Genomic DNA, 21,549 nt, shown 5'->3' on the forward strand with positions numbered 1-21,549 from the left:
CCCAAAGCCAATTTGAATGACTCTAGCTTTATCCCACTTGTGTGTCCATAGGAGCTCAAATCCACAGACCTATTGATTTAGGTAATCTCTGGATAGATGGAAACCCCCGTTCAGCATCTTCTCCAAAGTCTGGCCAGTGGAAGTTGATTGGTAAAGCCCTATAGGGTTCTTGACATAAAAATTGAGATTGAAAGGTTATTTTCTCTCAAGTTTCTGCTGAATTACTTATCCTGTGAAATCAAGAGGTCAAATAAAATGACTAGAGTGTGGAAAGCAAGGTTTAGGAAAAAAGGCGTGAGGGAGGTTGAGAAGCAGTGTAAGAACCAAGGCTCCTTTGCCTTTGAAAGACTATGGACAAGTGGTTAGAGGATCACATGATGACAAGCAGTATTTAGTAGTGCTGTTCTTATTCCTTAGATGCACTCTCTTCCAAATGATTTGTACATTTATCTAATATGATCTGCACATCAATCTTGCCAGGTAGGCAGAGGAGATGTGTTGGGTTTTTTGTTTGTTTGTTTCCAGATAAAGCAAGGCTGGGAGACAAAACTAGCATTTAAGTATTTAAACATTTAGCATGGAGTAGCCACCATGTGTTGATCATGTAACAATCCTCATCATCACTATATGAAGTACACAGTATCATTCCTATTTTATAAATGAACTGATGCATGGGTAACTTAAATTGCTTAGTACGTAATGAAGTTGGAGTTAAAAAATGTAAATATCTTGACTTGCAGCATCCAGTGTGTGTGTGTGTTGTCCAGTATACCACATTGCTTCTTATGAGACAGTCTGTGTACTCTATAAAGGTAATGAGGAATCCTTTCGATGAACTGTTTTCAATGTTAAGAAGAATTCTTAAAATAAGAGTCAAAAATAGAATCATAGGGAAAGAAAAAAAATTAGAGCATATTGTTTTTACCTTTATCTACAGGTGGGCACACTTTTCACCACAGCTTTTTATTCATTCATTACACTGAGTCTTCCCTTGACCCTAAGGATTACAGGAACCAACACGCAATGAGAGCTGAGTATGTGCCAAATGCTTATTATCAGCAATATTCTTCAAGATTTTACCCATTTTACAAAGAGAAAAATGAGGCTCAGAGAGTATTTTACCCATGGCTATACAGCCTGTATGTTATGGGAGTGGATCTTATCTCTGATGCCAACCACCTTACACCGAAAATCTTCTATTTCATGACATCCCCCAGCCCCCAGAGCCTGGTCCTTTTCCCTCTTGCCTCATGCAAATCTGCTTTGAGGATTCAGCGTCCTAATTTCACACTCCAAGTTGAGAGGGCTTAGCCTAGTTCTGATACTTAACACAGTTTCCAAATAATTATTTTTTGACTGACTTAGGAAAATGGCATGAATCAGAGCCTAAAGAAATTAACTGAAGGAATATTGGAAGGAAAATCAGTGTTGGAGAATAGAAACTATTTCACCACTAGGTCAAGAAACAGTTCCCAGGGGACTGAAGAAAATGAGAAAACCGAAGCAGAAGGAAAGAATTCTTGTTTCATTTCTGGAAGTAAATGCGAGAACAATAAAACCAAATGTGCCTTGGGGCCTTCCTCTGCGTTGTACTCACCTTCCTTTCCGAGAGAGCAGCCAGTTGCATGGGCCCATCATGTTATTACTATTTAATTCCTGTCTTCTTGCCACCTACATCATCCAGTTATGCTTTATCACCTTCTATTGCTCTTGGCAACAAGATCAACTATTAGTCTGAGTTGACTGTGGAGACCTAAGAGAAAAAGCTTATAACCCATGAACACCGTCCTGTCGGACAGGGTGAGGATTTATTTCTGACAGACATGAAGGGAACAGGTGTTTTCATATCACTCAAAATGTAAGATGTGTGGCACACAATCTGTTTCTTCTTTTTTACCTCTATAACTAAAAGAGAGAGACAGAGAGAGAGAGCAAGAGAGAGATCGGAGAAGACTTACACAACTTCTCGATCATTTCCCAATAAGTTTTAGTAAGAAGCTTTATCAAAACCCTACAATTATTTTAAATATACACTGCTTTGCTTTATGTAACTAATACGCATGTATTAATGAAATCACATCCACCAAACTGAACATTGGATTAAACTCTCATTTGTACTACTTTGACAACCCAAAATAGTGTTTTCAGCCATACTTTTACCTAAACATCACAATGGACTAATAAAATCAGTAAGAACATTGTGAAATTACAAATGAATGTGCAACATTTAACAGATATACCACCTATTGCAGAACCACTGTCAATATGCAACGGATGATTGGTTAACTGAAGGAAAAATGGTTTCAGACTCACAGAAGACAGACATGCGGAGCTTTGCTCGACAAGTTCCCTGTGAAGATACTCCCTTTCAAATACTTGAGTGCGCGGGCTGCCTCTCCTTTTCTTTTGTTTCAAAGGCTGGATCCCCTCTAATCAGTTAAGATCAACTAGGAGGTGAAGAAGCATGATTGGTCCAAAGTGACTTTCCCAGAGCTAAATCTCAAGCAGGGCTTCTTCACGTGTTTCTTATTAAAGTGGAACTCTCACTGCAACGAAATTAATGTTTACTTATCTGTTTTACCTACAAAACTAGAAGTTTCCTGAAGGTACAAATAATATCACACTCAGTTTTGTACTTCGAAAGCCACAGCAGGTCTTAGCATATAACAGGCAGGTAATATATGTCTTTTGGATAAATCCAAATCTTTCTATTCAAAAGATCTATTTCAGAAGTTTCTATTCAAGTGTAAATTAAGGGAATGGATTAGACCTCAGAAATCATTTTTAGGTATTAAACTTCATATCCTTATGATTCTATAACTAGTTTCATTTTCAAAATATATATATATATATATATTATCCTTATGTTTTTTGGTACTTGTATTAATTTTGAATTATACAGCATCATTTTAGTAAAGCTGATGATACCCTGAAAAAATTAAAACTGGACATGGCAATCATCTCTTTATTATTATCAAAGCAGAACACAGTGAGATTAAGCTGTATGGCTGTGGATAACAACATTTTCCCATAGACATGGCCTCCCAAGAGAACACAAGTGACTCTTGTCAGAAGTTTGAAATGGAAGAGAATGTGGCAGCACAAGCATATAACATATGCATTCTTTCCTTCAGTCAAAACTTACATACAGATTTTATTCATCCATGGAGAAAGACAAAAATACCTGCCCTTGTGGAGATCACATTTTAGTGGGGGATACAAATAAATAATAATAAACACAACATGGTGGAAAATTATTTGCACATTAAAAGAAGACCAACACCATGGCAAAAATAATAGAGCATACTGAGGCATATTCAAAGTCCTATGAGAAGAGTCATAGTTTTACAGAGTGGTCAGTGTCTGCCTCTTTGAAGTTCACATTTACGCCAAGTCTTCAAAGGAAAGAGAGATACCTTAGGAAAACATCCCAACCAAAAATAACAAGAAATGTAAAGATTTGAGGCAGGCAGCATCACCAGTGCAGGCAATTGGGGCTGAAGTAGACTTAGCAAGAGGAATAAAAGTAGAAGATAAAGTCTAAAACGGAATAGAATATCATAGGTCTTGGCTTTTGACCTGAGAGAAATGAAAGCCATTAGATGATTTTGAGCTGGTTTGAGATTTAACAAGATTACCCTGGCTCCTATTTTGAGAAAAGACTAGAAAGAGGCAAAGGTGGGAGCCGGGAGGCCAGTCAAGAGGCTGCTGTGATAACCCAGGTGAGGACCAGGGTGGTAGCCCTGGGAACAGTGAGAAATGGTTAGCTTTTGGAAATGTTTTCCAAGAACCAGAAAGATTTACTAATGAATTGATGCGAGTATGAAGGAAAAAGAAGATTCAAGAACGAGTCTGAGGATTTTGATGTGGAGCAACCAAGAGTGGAGAAGTCATTAAATGAGATAAAGTAGTATATAAAGCAGGATTGTTTTTTCTTTTTCATTTCTTTTCTTTCTTTAGAAACTTAGAAGTTCATGCTTGTATGCAATGAGCTGGCATTTAAACAGGCAGCCGAATTTAGAAATCTGGAGTTCAAGGGACACTTTAAGCTAGAGATGTATATTTATGAGTCATCAGCATATACTTGAGATTTCTTACAATGAGATGTGATGTGCTCACTGAGGAAATCAGTGTAGGTGAGAAGAGAAGAGGAGGGAAGGGAAGCGGGGGAAGGGAAAAGAAGAAATGAGAAGAGAAGAGAAGAGAAGGGGGGAGGAAAGAGGTCCTAGTGTTCAGCCTGAGGGCACATCAATGTTAGGGGATCCAGAGAGGAGGAAGAGAGAGGAAGTGAGACTAAAAAGAAGTGGCCGATGAGTCTGGTCACTGGAGAGTCTGGGGTTCTGGAAGCCAAGTGAAGAAAGTGCTTCTAGGATAAGGAAGCCATTTCTTTGGCCATTTTGAAATTTAACTTTCATTTGAGAACTTTAAAATATTCTAGGCATTTCAAGCCTGTACAGACTATAGGATTTCACAAGAGAATACTGGAGTAGTATCTTTGCTAATGGCAATATCTACCTCATGAAGCACTCTTTTGCAAAGTGAAAATGTGTCAGTTTATTTGGACATATAGACTGAGTAGATTTTTTCCAATCAAAACTAAAGTGCTTACATTCCATCATCAATACACAAAAACATAGTTGTCTCATAACGTACTAGAAACGCAATAGTAATCATATCTATATAACCCACCTGCCATTTAGAAACCTTTGTTTTTAAAGAAATTTTTTTAGAAAAAAAATTAATTGTAGTCCCAATTTTGGAAAGCAGTAGCATTGCCCCCAAGATTTTTCAGATGGTTAAAACAAACAAACTAAAAATCTTGGAGGAAGGCAGGGGGAAATAAAGAACAAGTAAATTTCAGCCCTGAAAGAAGACACAATATAAGATGGCCATAATGACACTAACAACTGGAACAAAAAATATTACTTTTTCATTGAGGACCTGTTACATGTGTTTGCATTATCTCATACCTAGCCATTCACCTGCAAAGTTCTTAAATATCATTATCCTTATTTTAAAAATGGAATACTGTGACTCTGGGATTGTGTGGCATTTCCATTGCCATGTAGATAGTGAGTAACAGAGTTAGGTTTGGAATCCTTTTGCAATGGACCAGGAGTCAGAATTTCTTGGGTTATATTCCTTGCTTTGCTGTAAATGTCCTGGTAACCTCAATAAGGCACTTGGAATATTGGGGCTTTAGCTTCTTCAACTGTAAACAGGGATGCTATCAACTTGAAGGACGATTGTGAGGGTGAGTACAAGCAATAAAAGGCACAAAGTAAGGCTTCTCTTACTTCTGGAGAAGGATTAAAGAAAAGAGTCATATCAAGGTGGAAGATAAAGGGCTGAAACTGAACAATGATGCGTTTAAGATGCTGGTTCTTAGCCACTGGTGTAGTTTACAATAAAAGAAAAGAAGGAAAATCACAGAAGCAGTAGAGAAAAACAAAAACAAAAACAGTCTACAGCCTCTAAGCTAATGGAAAGATAATGCCCTCAATAAATATAATAGACTGTAATTTAATTTATATTTTAAGGCTGAAATTTACACTGACCTCTGAACCTCAAGTAATGATTCAAAATAAATCCAAGAGTAATAAGGAGTTGCCAGGATCACTGCGGCATAATCTAAACTTTTTTTTTTGTTTAGGAAGGTTCGCCCTGAACTAACATCTGTTGCCAATCTTCCTCCTTTTGCTTGAGGAAGATTCACCCTAAGCTAACATCTGTGCCAATCTTCCTCTATTTTGTACGCAGATTGCCACCAAGGCATGGCCACCAACGAGTGGTATAGGTCTGTGCCAGGGAAGCAAAACTGGGCCACTGAAGCAGAGCGTGCCAAACTTACCCACTAGGCCATGGGGTCAGCTCCTAAACTTTTAATTTTAGAAGAAGACTATTGGCCTTAAAAATTCTACCTTGAGGCCTGGTATTTGCCAGTGCCCAGTGCCACTTGCTCTGTGCCATATGGTTATGAAATGGCACTGCCTCCTACATGCAAAAGCAGAGATAGGTCTGATATTCAAAATTATCTGCAACATCCAATCCAATGGGTCTTACATACAACCTATGGTTTCACTATACAGAATTACATTCTATCACTCATTCGCTTCAATACTTTTTCATCCATTTACGGAACTCAAGATTAAACTTTTCCTTAGATTGGATAAAATGGTCACTCTAGGAACTCCATTGTCCTATAAAATCACACAAATTGATAATCTAAGCCAGCAAACATCACAGAAATTTCAAAAGTATTTACCATGAATTTGTTTATAATCCATGGTCAGCAACAGGATATGAAATTACAGATGACTAACGCCATTTTCCTGAACATATATAAATTACTTAAGTAACTAAGTCTTCAGCACTCACTATATCAATTATGGAACAGTTTAGGTGATTGCTTTTTATTGGGCTCAGCCTGAGTTAATTTTTCAATAGTCTTTCTTCCAGGTTCTTATTAGAATTATTGCCAAACAAGGAAATAAATTCCATGGTTCTTCCGTCATCTACCCGTAGGCTGTGATTTTCCTTTGACAAGTGCAAATGCATATATCAGAGGATAAATGGTAGGACTGAGATATTATGAAAGGTCAAAAGCCTGCTTTCTCAGTATCCCATAAGCCAGGGGCCCTGTCTAATGCCTTTGAGAGTACTTGAGCTATATTTTTTTCTTTAAATATAAAGTTACAATTTAGAACCCTAGACAGCCAATCTCAGCTCTACGTTTTGTGCCTAATGTAAACATTATTCCCAAACCATATCAGAGGCAATAAAGATTTAGCTCATTCAATTTCATACCATGATCTGGAGAAAATTAGATCTAAAATCTATACTTTGGGAAGTTCATGCCAATTGTTACAGACAAGCAGATAAGCCTTCCACACAGGAATGTAAACACACTCGACATCGCACAACAACAAACGCTCGAGTACTAAGCAATGGAAACTGAATCTGTTTTTAGCCACTTCTTACCAGACAGAAATTCAGAGTACATTTTGTGACAAAAAGCTAACATCGTGTTGAATTTCTCCACTATGTTATCTGCAGAGAAACCATTTCAAAACACTGATAGCAGATAAGTTATATAAGATATTGGCGTTGTTATAAAAGTGCTGAGCTCTAAAAACAAGCCAAAGCATAGAGTCGCTGATATTTTCTAAGATGCAGTCCAAGGAAAGCTGCATTGTTAAAAAAATAAAAATAAAAAGGGTCGCTTCTCAAGCTGGTATTTACTCTCAAGTTCTGAGGAAGAAAGGAATGTTAATGGTCCATTAATTCTCATTAACCTACAATATTAAAATATCTGATGGACTCACTGGCAGATTGCTTGAATTAGTCAGAAAATGTGGGTTAGGGCTTAGTAGCAATTTATACTTTATTAGGAGGAAATAACCATAGTGATATGGTATCATTTCACTCAGTGTTTATAAATATTTTAAAAAAGATGCTAACGTTGAAAACTTGACATAGGTCAATTTGCCCTCTTTTGCTGATTAGGAGTTCTTTAGTTTATATCAATAATTTATTAGATAAAATTACCAATCTTCCTAAAACTCACATGCAATGAACAGAAAATAATTTTACAAATATGCATAAAACCCTAGGATAACTCGCCTAGCAAGACTGTGGCCAGCTATAATGCAATCCAAGTAATACACAACCTAATAAGGGGAGTTTGGTTATACTATAATGCACCTGGAGACTGGTTCCTGTCCTGCATCCCTTCCTTAGTCAACACACGCCAAGTTCTTATCTTTCAAGGAGAAGAAGTGGCTTGAGAAGTAGCTACTTAATGATCATTGGGGACTTTCTCAGTTCAGTATACAGTATATACTGATATTTGTGTACAGTATAGGTCCAGTATATTTAATTTATGCTTTTTAAAAGCATAGACTGATCGAAAAATATTAATTTTGTTTAATTTTATAATAATAGGGTCCCGCAATTTATGCTATTGAGTTTCATGGACATCACTTACAGTGTTATGGCACAGTTTTACTGTATTGCCCTGATGCATGTGCCTAAACATTAAAGTATGGCTAAATCAGAGTTCTAAGTTCTAAGTTCTAAGTTTGTATGTAAGCCTCTCTCTCTATATATAGATATGTGAAAAGGCACCATAAGACACTATTTTTTTCCCCAATGCATGGACATTGGTAAGTTTGCTCCTAGTCAGAATGCAATTGGGCCCACTACACCTTGACTCTGAGGATTTTATACTCTAGAGTGAAAAATTTGCTTGTGACACTTTGAGCAGAGCTGAAATCTGATACCAGGTTCAGTGGGAGCTGAAGTTCTGGCTGAGTAGTATAACGATGTGGCTGTCTTGAAACTGAAGCCTTCTGGATTCCAAAACTGTCAGGATCTATGGAGATATGGAGCAGATTCAGGCAGAGCCATTTCCATGATCACAAAGCTGGGAAACCAGAACTGTTGGAGGAATGAAGAAACTGATTTTACTCAGTTAAGGATGGCAGAAAGTATAATTTTCATTTCTGTTATATTGATGTGAAAAGGTGTTATTTAGGCCATGGTAACCAAATCTTTTCCATTTCCACTAAATACATAACAGAAAAAAAAAAAAAAACTCCTTAGGGAATTAAGAATAATATCCAAACCACCTGAGCTTGAGGTCATTAAATGTTGGATATACAGCATTGCCAAATATTGGAACGGATTATTAAGATGAATGTGAAATCAAATGTTTTGGCAGAATACATTAATTTTTATCTTCCTGTGGTGGAATGGTACAATTGTAACTAAAAATAGTATTTTGGGGCTGTATTAACAGTCAACTGACAGTATATTCATGCAACAAAATTTCCTGGAAATTTCTGTGCCCACGATAAGGTATGTTTTAGTGGTTACTGGAGTACTGCATCTCCTTTCCAGTCAACAATTGTGAGAGTTTGGAGGAAGAAATCTCATTAGTTCTCAGTTTCCTCTTTTTATAAAATAGGAATAATACCTTGGAGATTATTGACAGGAAAATGGTATTAAAGTAAAATAAGTACTTTGTACAATGTCTGAGCACATTAAGTACTCAATAAATGTTGAGGGTATTTTGTTTCCTTTTAAACTTGGAGGAAATAAAATAGTAATGTTGGGTACCACAGTGGAATTTACTACCACCAATTTTTCTTTCCCCAAGGCTTTTCTTCTTTGATCAATGCCAAAGATTTCAACTAAGTCTTAACACACAAAGAACACAAATAAGATAACAAATGAAACAAAATTATTCTTCCATTTTACTCTAGGAAAAAATGCTTCCCAACACAGACATTCTGAAGAGAAAATTGTTGAATAAACTGGGTGTTTTCTTTAAAAAGAATAAAGGGGCCGGCCCCCTGGTGGAGTGGTTAAGTTCGTGCTCCACTTAGGTGGCCCAGGGTTTCGCTGGTTCAGATCCTAGGCGCTGACATAGCACCACTCATCAAGCCCTGCTGAGGCGGCATCCCATATGCCACAATTAGAAGGACCCACAACTAAAAAATATATATACACAACTACGCACTGGGGGGCTTTGGTGAGAAAAAGGAAAAATAAAAATCTTAAAAAAAAATAAAATAATAAATAAAAAGTGAAGTGATATTCTCATCTTAGTCTACACAAGTACATACATTGATTAGGATTCAGTCATACATTGATTGGAATTCTTTTGATTCCAAGAATCATACAAACGTTTAATCAAAATGATATATTACAACAAGGATAAGGGAGTGACTGAACCCAAAGGCAGGAATGAGGCTGGGCACCAAAAATCAGAAACTCCAACCCTATCAAGAATCCCATCAGGAATCTCCGTTATTGTGTCTTCTGCTCTGTATGTCTGTCTTCTTTGTTCTTAATCTCATCTCTCTCTTCCTTTTGATCTGGTTGTCTTAGTGCCCATCTCTGTTTGTGTCTGCTTCTTTGGACTATATTACAAACATAAAGTTCACTATAGCTCTCTAGTTTTTAACTTATAGGCAAAGTTCCCAAGGAAATACTATCCTCTATTTATTAATTTCAGGACCCAAACTGTTAATTAAGGACTATGATTGGATGGTGAGAGGCAGAGGCCCATGCAAGGATCTCTCTAGTATACCACATTGTGACTTCCAATGTAAATATATAGATGATGGAAAATGTGAGTAGAGATCATTTCCCCCCAAAAAATTGCCACTAGGTTATTAAAACAAAAGTGCCCACTTCAATATACATCCATATCCAAATATATCACATATACAGAGATATATGTAGACATGTGTATGTATATCTATATATCTATATCTATGTCTATATATAAATGGAGCCTTTGAATATTTCAGTAGATTCATATTGTAGTATCTAGCAGGCTAATCGAGCAATGTATGTTGATTCTAGCACACATATGGGTCTGTGTCTTACCAATATGAAAAAACGCATACAATGACTCTATAAAACAATTTTAAAAACCCAGAAAATCCATTAATTACAACACTGCACATGATAATAATTTTGGTCACATTACGGATTTGTCCATAAATACAAATGTGTATTGTTCTCATTATAACTTAAAGACTATATTGTTTTATGATACTGAATGTCAAATTTGATGGCATAAGATGACAGTGTTCATATGTAAAGCCAGCCACTCAATGTCAGGTCTGTGAAAACATGACATGATGTTGGGGCCCAAAGAGCATGAGGACAAATCACTAGTGCCTTGTGTATTAGCCATTATATTTTTAAATGCTTTATACTGTACAGCCAACACTTTTTGACATCTTCACGTGGAAATATAATATTTACCATAACCAAATCAGAACCACAAGAAAGCTCTTGATCTTCACTCTTCCTAACCCAAGGTGCTTTTCCAACAGTATTCGCAATTTTAAAAAGGTGAGTTCTTTTTCTGAGTCCTTAGGCAAAAAACAATGACCTATTTTCTTTCATGCTCTACATCCAATCTATGACCAAACTACAGGAATCGACCTTCAAAACACACCGGATCTTGATACTTCTCTCCACCTCCATCACAACCTCCGAGGTCCAAGCTGTCATCATCTCTCATCTGGAATATTGCAGGCACCTTCTAACTGATCTCCCGGAGTCATTTTTTAAAAATTTAAATCAGAAGATGTCAGTCTTTTGCTCAAAATCTCCCAATGCCTCTCATCGCATTCATACTCAAAGTCTGTATCCTGGCCTACAGAGCCTTATAGAATCTACAGCGGCTCCCCAGTTCTACCTTCCCTGACCTCTCTGGAGGAGATTGTTAATCTCCTACCACTGTCTCCTTTGCTTACTCCATTCCAGCCACTTTGCTGTTCTCAAAAGCACTAGGCACTCATGCACCTCAGGGCCTTATCACTTGCTCTCCTCTACCTGGAATGCTCTTCCTCTGCCTCCCTGTGGTCCAGTTCCTCCTTTCTTTCATTATTTGCTCAAAGATAACTTCCTCAGTGGACTCCGCCAAGTCCATTCCATTTAAAATTCTAGACCTCCAGCTTCTCATCACTATTCTCAGCTCTATTTTTCTACACCATATTTATTACCATCTGACATACTAGATATTTTATTCCTTTACCTGTTTATTATCAGTATGCCCCTCTTCTAATAGAATATAAACTCCATGAGGATGAGGACTTTTTACTGTTTTGGTCACTGCTGTCTCATTAGTGTCTAGGATTGTCTGAGTGCATAACAGATGCTCAATAAATATGTTTGCATGAATGAAGTGATTATTCAGAAAGGAGGCGTACATCTGGAGAATCTGTAATTTGACAAGACAGGATGTGCTGATCTGGACATTACTGATAACATACAGGCACCAGCATTAGGAACCATATTTCTTTTACTGCCATAAACAACACTTTGCTTCTCATCAAGCAAATAACCAAACTGAAATAGATATTATTCCAAGATAAAATGGCTAGCTTACCAATAAACAATACACAAATGTGTGGTGCTTTTATATACAGCACTCAGTTCACCTTCCAAAGAATTCTAAAAGCAATATAGGACCATCTTGGCAATAAGAGGAATTTGGGTTTGGTTAGGTTAAATAACTTAGCAAGGATCACACATTTAGTGATAGAGTCTGGGATTACACTTCTGCTTTAAGTCAGGCAAAACCTACATCATGTGAAACAAAATCAAGTTTATTTTTCTTCTCCTTAAGATCTTTAGAGAGATTCTAAAACCAAGTTCAAAAGAATATAGTGTTTATCAGTTTGATGACAGATTTTATTAATGTACTCATAAAATTTCACTGGCTTTTATTTAAAACAATATCATCCTGTTTAATTAATGCTATAAGGGATAGTACATTCCACCATACACCATCTTCAAATTAAAGCACTAAGCAAGCCTCAATCTGTTTCTATCTCGACAAAGCCATCCTGATACCACTCAAAAAGTACTAACTACTTGGAGTGGCAGACACGTGGTCGTCACTGCAGAAATTCAAATGGCATTGAATCCCGACATTTTGGAAGATATGTGTTCCTGACGTCACTACCAGAAGTCTGCCACTCTAGACAGTACTTCATTGAATGATGCTTTCAAGAACTTCACCTTATTTACTGAGCTCCTACTAAGTGCTAAGCACAGAGCTTCAGCAATAGATACAAAGATGAATAAGGCGGTCTCCCCATCCACAAGGAGTTTACAAATATCTGAGGAGGACTTGTGCTGGGAAATTCAGCACGGTATATTGCAAAGAGCATTGGAATGAAATTTGAAAACCCAGATGTGATTCTCCCTTCCTCAAGATCACACCTTCATTCAATGTCAGGTATAAGTGTCACAGCTGAAAAATAGAAGTTGGTATGAAAGTATAGAGAAAATAAAGTTTAATTTTATTTCAGTAATCAGGAATACAGACATTATATAGGTTATAACTGTGTTTCAAAATGTGGTGCTAAGCCTTATCTACATGAGAAATGGATGGCATAAACACTTTAAAAAGTGCAAGTTCCTGAGCATCATCCCATAATTACTGAATCAGTGTCTGTGTGATAGGGGAAGGACTTAGGAATGTACACATTAATACAGTCCTCAGGATGATTCATCTCCATTGTAAAGTTTAACACCTGCTGAGCTAAGGAAAAATGTGATGATTAAACTAAAACAAAGTATTCTTTAAGTCTTTCAGTAATAAAGGAAAAATTCCTGTGGTGGTAGGAAATGGAGGGAGAGGCTCAGGAGGAGAGTTTAGACATTTCTGCTCTTGGTAAAAGTTTTGTATTATGTGTACTTGCACAACTTTTACAGTGCAGGTCAAGACCACAAGTGGACAGCTAAATTCAGCATTCTAAGTGCTATGGAGAATTGCCTTGGTTATGAAAATCAGCTAAGAACTCCAGTAGTTAAATCCATTCCCCAAGGTGAAAGGCTTAGCCAATTTTGAAGAGTTATATTTTCAAAGTGAGGCATCACGGTCATTTCTGTGATAGTATATAATGTTGCAACAAAACAAAAATTTAGTTACTACCCCTTAGAGATTATATTTGTAAAACCTTCACAATAAGTATCATATGATTTCCTCACAGTAAGCATCATATGATTTCTTACAAGCATTATACCAAAATACAGGGTAATTTTAAAGGATCGCGTGTAGCTGCCACTTTACAAAATATCACAAAGGAAGGGAGTTGTTTTACCCAACAGATTTCTGAGTATGGTAATGCCTAGGAATAAAATAATTCTGAAAGTGAAAAACTTAAACTTATAGATACCATTAATAATATATAGCTCATTTGCACATTTACTACCACTGAAAAATCTATGAAGTCAATTACAGTTTAGCTAAAATGTGTCTCCATTGGTTTGTTCAGATATGAGTCTTTGGTTTGCTAGAGACTGATAATCCATTTGGTTATTTTTCCATGTTTATCTCTCTCTTAATTTTCCCTAGGATTTTATAACTGACGGTACATAAAGGAGAAATCATGTGAACTCAGTAGTCAGTTGAACTTTAAATATTGCTAATTTTATAAGTTATAACTAGGGGTCAATAAAATACAACCTGTGTGCCAAGTTTTTTATTACTGGTAAGCTAAAAATAGTTTCAGCATTTTTAAGGGGTTGCAAAGAAAAACAAATATGCAACAGAAACCTCTTGTGTCCCCCAAAGCCTAAAATATCTACCATCTGGCCTCTTTGTTATGTTATATGAAGCATCCTATTAAAACCCAGTTGTTAAGTAAATTGCTTTGCTTTGCATTAACAAGACTTAGAAGTTCATTGTGGAATTCAGAAGAGTGATACAACGGGCTAAAACTAACACAGAGTAAGGTAGTGGATAAGAAGGAATATACAATATAGTAATAAGAAGTGAAGATTCTAAAGTATAAGATGGAAAGTTTTGGGGGCATTTCGTGAATAGACAAATATCTACAAAATTTCAACAAGTTGAAAGTACCAGTATATTTCTAAAACTATAATAACTGATCCTATAATAATAATAAACCTGAGTGACTATAAAATTATGATTACGGCTTATGAAAGAATGTGTTTAAGTCTACAACAAACTCCATGAGGGTAGGAATTACATCTGTATAGTACCTAGTCCAAAACTTGGTTTATGGTTAAAGTTCAACAATGTTTGCTGAACAAACGAAATAAGAGGGCTTCACTCTTACTCACTCTAATAAAAAGTGAGTGTTCAAAGCATGCCTTCCATTATTGTGGGATCAGCTCCTCAATAATACTGATAAATAAGACAGCATTGTACATTAATACTCACACCTTGCTCTTCAGTCCATCATCCTTTGTCTGTATTTGGGAGTTTTATACTGTCAGTCACCCAAAGTCTTTGAGTTTTCTCCAATAGGCATACTCACTTCTGCCTTAGTACAGCTGTAAGAACTCTTTTGAGAAGTAAAGCACATACACCCCATAATCCTCTCCTCTGTCTCTTCTCATTTTATCCACTCAAAGAGTTTCTTAGTTATGTCTATAGTAACCTCACACTCCCTAATGTCAAAATGTTCTAGAAGATGATACAAAAATGCCTTCTCTAGCCCCTGGCTCAGCCATAGGGAAGAATACGTGCTAGTTAAGTAATAGGGATTTTTGCAGTTTTTATAAGGGCGTAAGATGCTTAGGAAAAGAAACATGAACGTAGGAGACTTCTCATGGTGGCATAAACTTCTATTCAAAATACTAAAAGTTCTACAATGGATTAATGCTAAAGCTGGTTCCTCTCACACTTAAAAAATATTTTACTGTTTAATTCTATCACCTCTTTTCTTACCTCTTTTGTGATACCTGAAAACCTTTAAACCATAATACAAAAATAACAATTATTAGAATCAGAAGGTACCAGGATTTAATTGGGTCACAGGGAACTTGAAAGGCCATAAATTACTATTGTATCATTTGGATGATTTCTAGGATATGAGAAAGGTAAGGGCCGACTATATTTTGTTGTTGTTGTTGCTTGAGGAAGATTGACCCTGAGCTAACATCCGTGCTCATCTTCCTCTATTTTATATGCGGGATGCCTGCTACCATATGGTGGTGTGTAGCGCCGTGCCCGGGATCTGAACCGGCAAACCCTGGGCCCCCAAAGTGGAGCACACGAACTTAACTGCTATGCCACCAGGCTGGCCCCTGACACTATTTTTTTTTTTTTTGACACTATTTTTTTAATCTTTAAAACAGAAAAGATCACCTAAAATTTAAAAAGTGGTTAAAAAATAGAAATGACTAAGAGGAATTCCTAATACAAGGTTGTCTTATGGAAGTTTTTTTAAAAGTATATTTACTATATTCATACAGTGCAATCAAACATAAATGGCACTTAACACTACATCTTTATTTACCACCAGTACCTTCAAAGGAGGCTAGAAAATGTATTAAATTAACTTTATTTCCCATCCAGAATGCACACAATCTTAACTACCAGCCACAAATAAAAGAAAAATAAAATGAATGATATTTAAATGCTTCTAATTAAACTAACAGGTTTCAGCTGTGTCCATATTAGCATTGAGTCAAGAGAAAATAATGTATGCAAAATAGTCTAAATAAAACTATATTTATTCACTATTTGCATTAACTGTAGAACTGATTCTGCAAGTGACTGAGTGTGACAAATTATACCTCTTACCAGATGACATATTAGAAAGAATGTTAGACTGGAGACAGGATCCTTGATCTCTTAGACTCTTCCCCTAATTAGCTGTAGGATTTTAGGCAGTCACTTAACCGTTAAGCCTTTGTTATAGATTCACCCACTGTTAACATGTGTGTGTGATTCCTATTCTATAGATCAGATATTTAGATTCTAGTCCTTTGTATTAAGGTATAGTTATTGCGGCAAAGACTACAAAATGTTCAACAAAACACACTGCCTTTTCTTCTGAGGCACACAGTAACTATATTTCCTGTGACCATAAGACTGAGTTTTAGACAATGGAATACGAGTGGATATGATGTATGCTCATAAAACCCTCCACTTTCTAGCTGGTTGGCATGGAGAAGACTATGATGACCTGGAAAGCCACATGTTAAGGACGGTGTGGAAGAGGGCTCCCTTGCCAAACCGTTCACCCTTCTAAGATTCTGACCTGAATGAGAGGTAATTTCTATTGTGTTAAGTCACTTAAATTTTCAGTATTTGTGTTATAATAGATAGCACCACCTTAACCAGTATCTTAGCCTGCTCAGGCTGCCACAACAAAACACCACAGATTAGGTAGCTCACAAACAACAGAAATTCATCTCTCACAGTTCTGGAGGCTGGAAGTCCAAGACCAAGGTGCCAGTATGGTCGCGTTTTGGTGATGGCCCTCTTCCTGGTTTACAGCCAAGACTTTCCTGCTATGTGCTCTTATGTTAGAAGGAAGCAAGCGATCTCTCTGGAGCATCTTTTTTTTTTTTTCCCCTTGAGGAATATTAGCCCTGAGCTAACTACTGCCAGTCCTCCTCTTTTTGCTGAGGAAGTGTGGCCCTGAGCTAACATCCACATCCATCTTCCTCTTCTTTATGTGTGCGACGCCTACTACAGCATGGCGTGCCAAGCAGTGCCACGTCCACACCCGGGATCTGAACCGGCGATCCCCGGGATGCAGAGAAGCGGAGTGTGTGAACTTAACTGATGCGCCACTGGGCAGGCCCCTCTGGAGCATCTTTTTTAAGAGCAGTAATCCTGTTCAGGAGGGCTCCACCCCCATGACCTAGTCAGTTCCCAAAGGCTCACCTGCTAATACCATCATTTTAGGGGATTAGGATTTCAACATAGGAATTTAGGGAGGACACACACATTCAGATATATAGCAACTAGCACAGTCATCCTGAATGTAGGACATATTGTGTCACCTAGGGCTAAGGATGCCATTCACTGTGTAATAGTGGAGAACGTCAAGCTCTGTAATTGGATTTCAGAAATGTGAGGAAGAATACCTGGTCCACCGCAGACCAGGAATCATACCATTTCTAGGCGGAAAGAGGGAACTTGCCATACGGAAAGCAGCCATCAGCTAGATAAACTACCTCTGATTTGGTACTGCCTTTTGCAGGCTGGAGCTGAGGGAATATAGACTCCAGACCAGGACTGGAGTAAGACAGCTATAGCAGAAGTGAAACACCTATACTTTCTAAGTTGAACTATATATGTTTCTTGTATTCATTTCCTTTTTCTTGTCTCTTGATATTTATTAATGTATTAATTCTGAATTCCAACTTGGTTCAGGTATTCTAAGGTATATCAAGGAAGGGATTTGGGACCACCACGTTTTACTTTCATCTATATCCTATAATTCAATGATACCTCTCATTGGTATCTTAGAATAAAGAGTAAAATTCTAGGCATGGAAGAAAACTTATAGTAAAACAAAGCAAGGAAATTGGTCAAAATGAAGAAGTTTATGAGTAGATGGAGGACAATTTTAAATGTAAGTTTACTGAGCCATCAAAAGTGAAGATTGCATGTGTGCTCTTTTAAAAGCTGCCTTCTGCTAACACGTATTTCCTCACCTTAGTCAGGCAAGGAGTGCAAATTAGGTAATAGGGATCTTGAATGTGCCTAGTTCATCATCTGAAAGTACTTTAGATTACTACTGCAACCAATGCGTCAAAATGCCTGCTAAATTTTTTTTTGGAAGTGAAGAGTTAAATCATAATGGAGAAATCATAATGGGGATTCACAATGGGGATTCAGTTAATCATATTGGGGAAAGAATGGCGGTATGCTCATGACAGTTGTTCAACAAATATTACTTTGTATCAAGCATTAGTCAGGCACTGTGCTAAATACTAGAATGAGATTATATGGCCTCTACTCTCATGGATGTTAAATACTACCGGGATACTGACAATGAAAGTAAAACAGTTTGCTAAATACTATGAAGTGATACGTACTGAACTTCCCTGGCAATATATGAGGGTCTCCTAAATAATAAATGTTATCATTTATTTGTCACACATGCACCATGTGCTTCACCAATCTTAGCTCATTCTGCCTTTCCCAACAACCCTATGAAGTAGCTGTCATTAGGATACTTTACAGGAGAGTAAAATAAAGATGAGAAAGGCTGTATAGCTTTCCCAAGACCATGCAGCTAGTGAGTAGCAGAGCTGAGATTTGGATCCAGGCCTCTTAATTCCAAAGCTCACGCCTAAGAGCCAGGGATGGGAACTGAGCAGAGGCAGCCTCAGGCATTATTTTGAGGATGTTGGAAGGCTCAACAGGAGAGTGCTGCGATTTATTACTAATGTCTGTTATGGGTGTGGAATAAAGAAGTGACAGCACAAACACCGTAACTGATATTATATCTGAAACATGCTACCTTTCATGGCCATGCCGTGCAAAGAGAATGTGAGGATCAGGAGGGAGAAAGGGGGAATATGTGTTATGCTTAAAATGGACAGGATTAGAAGACTGAAGTTGAGATCTGACTCAAATACTATGTTTGCTTTAATTCATTTTCTCCCTTTTTTAACACCAAGAGTTTATTTTTGATTAGTTTGGTAGTGATCCAGCTAACAGACTTTACTGACTTGACTGATATCACAGCCAGACTGCCCTGCCACTGAATATGGTCTAACCTGTTGGTCTAATCTGAATGCAACATTTTGTTTTCCCCTAGTAGAACACAAAGAAGGGAAATGAAAATATCCTTTTTGAAATGAAATAATTCCTTTACGAGAAAAATTCCACAGAAATATTTATATTTACAATTTGGTTTAAGCTATTATTTTCCCAGCTAGCTACAAATAGAATCAGTACCTACTGGATATGGATGCTATTTAACGGCTCTGCACCAGGAGGTTAGATTAGGTGTGTTAGAGGCCTTCAAGTCATAAGCTGATGTATCAGAATCACCTGCTTTTTTTTTTTTTTTTTTTTTTAAAGATTTTATTTTTTCATTTTTCTCCCCAAAGCCCCCCGGTACATAGTTGTGTATTCTTCGTTGTGGGTTCTTCTAGTTGTGACATGTGGGACGCTGCCTCAGCGTGGTCCGACGAGCAGTGCCATGTCCGCGCCCAGGATTCGAACTAACGAAACACTGGGCCGCCTGCAGCGGAGCGCGCGAACTTAACCACTCGGCCACGGGGCCAGCCCCATCACCTGCTTTTTTTTAAAACAGGAATTCTTAAGCTCCACTACATTCATACCCAGGTTACCATTTTATTTCTATATAGCACAGGTCTAGGGACAATATATGCCAAGCTCTAAACTCAATGAAGATGGCATTTTTCTCTCACTTCTATGATTTTAGGATGTCTATGAAATATTTAAATTTCATTATAGGACAGTTTTAAATAAAATGAAACAAACACTACTCAGTCCTACCAGGAGTCAGACACAGGGCTAGTTATTATGACATACATAGACTCCCAGGGTTCTTAACAGAGTTTTAATTCCAGTGGTTATATGAATTTCAGTGATCATTTATTCCTGAGGGTACAATAGATGGGATTATACATTTGAACAAGATTCTTAATTATGATATACTATGCTGTCAGTGTACACAAGATTTTAATCACATTACTGAGGAAATAAATACAAAGCCAGGAGTTTGCTGTCAGCACAATGACAACTCTATCTGATCGGAGCCAAACACATGACTGATTCTGTTTGTCTAGCTCTGTCAGCCATGGAAGCACCACTCCTCCAGGGTGATGTGGTTGCTTGTAAATTGTCAAAGGAGCCAATAAAGAAACACATGGTATATCTTGGAAATTTCTCATCTGGTTGTGATTCTTTGGGATAATAGAACTAATATCTGATTTATCTCCGTTTATCTGTTTATCTAGTGTAGGGCCCTAGATAGAGAAGAAGTTCAATAATTATTTTTGAGTAGTAAACTATTCATTATTTAACCATTTAAAAATTCTTGTAATAACTGCACAATGTATGAAAGGAGTTTCTCCCCTACTTCCTTCAACTTCTATCATTTCTGGGACTGGTAATCTGGTAAGGAGCCCACACTCCTGTCAAAACCTCCAAAATCTACTTTTAAATACTCGATACAATGACTTACAAATATAAGCAAGGAAGTAAGAGTGTGCATACACCGGAAAAACTGGGGCAATTTTTATTGATAAATGCATCCTGATGTACATTATAAACAGTTTCATCCAATCTTAAAAAAGAAAAAAAACTATTTCAAAATGAGAATGGTTCTCAATAGAAAATATTTTCACCAAAGTTTGCAAATTTAAAGCTTTCCCCTTACTGCTCCAGTATATTCTAATCCTCTGATACATTCCTGTATGAGTGTACGCAGGTTTCTCTCTGGCTTCCATTCAGGCATCAAAGAGCCCCATATACTGGGCACCTCATCCATCTCTCCAACTTCTTCCCCGAATTCCTTTTTCTTATGTGCAGCTTACTTCAACTACATGTTAAAAGAAAGCAGTATGATTTTGCTAATATTCATTAATGTGAGCCTGATTAATAAGGTAGTTTTTCAAGGAGTCTTTGTTCTTTTTCAGGATAGTTGCTTATTCACCCGTGTCTATGTCTCATCTCAAAATTTTAGGCTTGGTGATAAGTATTCTTGCATGCAGCCCTATGAACTTGACATACCTCCTCTTGCTATGAGTTAATCTGGTCCCAGTTTTCAACTGACCTATGGGCTTATATTTTCTATTAATTTTGTGAGAATATTTTTTTAAAGAGACTGATGATATTAATTGTAAGTTGACCATGCACTGCATTAAAAATACTCAAAGTATACATATATAGTTCCAATTTAACATCTTTCAGGAATGAATATTCTGGAGAACGAACACACACACACTATGTATACAATACGTATTTTCAAATTACCTTTACGAAATTTGAGCATACCAATTATCCTCAGCAAATGAATTTAATTAGTTTACATAGTTTATCCCTACTGAAAACAAAATTACTTAGAAATTAGGAAAGATTAGAGCTTTAGAACTCTAGTCATGAAGTTAGTGTGCATTCGCGCATTCTGAAAATACCTCCATGCTGACTCCTACTGAAAGAGCGACTTCATCTGAACAGCATGAAGGAATCCAAACACAGAGCTTTTATTCCTCTCAAAGATATATGCTACCTTTGTTTCCCACCGAGTTTAAAAAATTCATCTC

At 37.1% G+C, this 21,549-nt stretch overlaps 1 protein-coding gene across 6 annotated transcripts in view; it reads right to left on the reverse strand.

The window, feature by feature from the left end:
• LINGO2 (leucine rich repeat and Ig domain containing 2) overlaps nucleotides 1-21,549 on the reverse strand; it is a 1,108,854-nt gene that overhangs the window by 895,476 nt on the left and 191,829 nt on the right. The window lies entirely within an intron of this gene.

Source organism: Equus przewalskii, chromosome 22 (assembly GCF_037783145.1).
Source record: "Equus przewalskii isolate Varuska chromosome 22, EquPr2, whole genome shotgun sequence".
Classification (NCBI taxonomy): Eukaryota; Metazoa; Chordata; class Mammalia; order Perissodactyla; family Equidae; genus Equus; species Equus przewalskii.